This window comes from Scylla paramamosain, chromosome 3 (genome assembly GCF_035594125.1).
Source record: "Scylla paramamosain isolate STU-SP2022 chromosome 3, ASM3559412v1, whole genome shotgun sequence".
NCBI lineage: Eukaryota > Metazoa > Arthropoda > Malacostraca > Decapoda > Portunidae > Scylla > Scylla paramamosain.
In genome coordinates, this window is record NC_087153.1 from 34,988,022 (window position 1) to 34,990,521 (window position 2,500).

Here is a 2,500-nt window from a genome sequence, read left to right on the forward strand (position 1 = left end):
AATATCGCAAGAATAATAATAAAAACAAAAAAAAAACATGGAAAGGAGAAAAAAAAACTAGAGAGATGGAAAGAATGAAGCAAACACACACAAAAAAAACGAACCACATAATCACAAAAAAAAGGAGATAGAAAAGAAAACTAACTGAAACGAAGACCAGACGAAGAGAAACAGAGAAGACACAAGACAAAGTAACAACGAGAACAAGCAAGAGAGAGAGAGAGAGAGAGAGAGAGAGAGAGAGAGAGAGAGAGAGAGAGAGAGAGAGAGAGAGAGAGAGAGAGAGAGAGAGAGAGAACTAGCGGGTGGAGAGAAGAAGAAGAAGAAGAAGAAGAAGAAGAAGAAGAAGAAGAAGAAGAAGAAGAAGAGGGGATATAAAAAAAATCATATACATACATAAACACACTCACAACCAAAGCATCTACTCAGTTCTCCATCCCTGCCCTCTCCTCACATCTCTCCTCTCCTCTCCCCTCTCTGTTCTCCCGTCCCTCCCTCCTCTTCCCTAACAGCTGGTCTTCTCCCCTCCCCACGCCCCCCGTCAGCCGCGCCCGGTGTCTCGTTGGGTATGACGAACCCAAGTGGACGTGAAGGGGACTCGAACTCAGGGTGAAAATGAAGACCCTCCCGCCAAGAGTCCATTACGCCAGCATCCACGACCCGGTCACAATGGGAAAGAGAGAGAGAGAGAGAGAGAGAGAGAGAGAGAGAGAGAGAGAGAGAGAGAGAGAGAGAGAGAGAGAGAGAGAGAGGGAGAGAGAGTAGGGGGGTGTAGCATTAGATGTATACTGTGAGGTGAAATCATGAAAGTCTGGTAGATTTAGAGAGCGAGGGAGAAAGAGAGAGAGAGATCGAAAAGTCTGTTGGAAAAGAAAGAAAAAAATATATATATGTGAACGAAATCAAGTGAAAAGCAGTAAAAATCAAGAAGAATGTCAGAGGAAAATGATAAAGTTTACACACTGCGGGGGAAAAAAAAGTGTAAGAAAAGAAGCGAGGGAAAAAGAGTCTCAACTTCGCTGTATTACGCGGGAAAAGATGATATAATTTCCACCTTCCCCCCACAGGCCGCGTCAGTGTGGGGGCGAACACGATACTGTATTTTAGGGTACAAAGACTCTATTGTGGCGGACCATAGTGCCCTTAAAACGGCCCTCAGCCCCTCCCTGCCCCACCTCTCTCCGCCCCTTGCCTCCTCGCATACCACCACAGCCTGCCACAGTCCACCACAGCTTGCTACAGCCCACCACAGCTTGCTACAACCCACCGCAACCCGCAACATTCCACTACAGCTTGCTACAGCTCAACAAAGCTCACCGCAGCTTGCTACAGCCCAATACAGCCTGCCACTTCTCTCCACAGCTCTGCACCACTCATCCCAGCCGTGTTCAGTCCATCCCAGCTGTGCACACTCCATCTGGTCTGCACATTCATATCAAAACTACACATACCTCGAATTTGTACCTCCTGTTTCGAACGAATTTCGAAGTTCAGTATCTTTTGACAGGACTTAAGAAGAAAATGACACAGTTTTTCGATAATTCGCATCTTTACACATCCTGACAGAATAAACACCTCGACAAAAAAAAAAAAAAAAAGAAAAAGAAAAAGAAAAAGTTCGAAAGAAAAGATGATCATTGCCTCCTGTTCTCGTTCGTCAGCGGAGTCTCGTGTATTTAGTCAAGTCAATCCCACTCAAAACCTCACTCTTCTCAACTGGGCCTTACACTTTCCCAGGCCAGCGAGCACAGCCGCCCTAGTTAAGCCCTGCGCACTCTAAATCCGCTACACTATTCCCCGATATTATCTCTCATCATGATATTCAACCCGATTTTATCCGTAGTGCTCCTGTTTACTCCAAATTGGCTGAATCCAGGCCGCCGCAGTCCCCGTCCCTCACTACTCCTACTCATCCTGATAGTTAGGTACTCGTCCCCGCTCAGCCTAGGTTCTTAATGCCTGTTCTTAGCCTTGCATAGCTTATTCTCTCTCGGCCTTTCCCAGCCAAGTGCAGCGGGGTCCAGGTGCGAACACACACACACACACACACACACACACACACACACACACACACACACACACACACACACACAGGAGCTAAGTGCCTCTAGGTGCTGGGGAGTTGAATGCCGCAGCTGACTAACACAGAGCAGGAGTAACAGAGCAATTTTGAGAGACCAGTTGGTGTTCTGATCCCTCCTCCTCCTCCTCCTCCTCCTCCTCCTCCTCCTCCTCCTCCTCCTCCTCCTCCTCCTCCTCCTCCTCCTCCTCCTCCTCCTCCTCTTCCTCCTCCTCCTGTGCAACCAAGTGATGCTAGACTGGTGGTAGGTTGTTTCGTAAGTATTCATCCACCTGCACAACACAAAGGTCTTGTGACTCGCAGTAACTTTATAGTACTGTAAGCTTTTCAGTGATGCACAAGGGAAAAAAAAAAACTTGAACGGATCTTGGCTTGTATAGTTAATACTTTTGTTCTCTCATAAGGAATATTTTTAAAAGG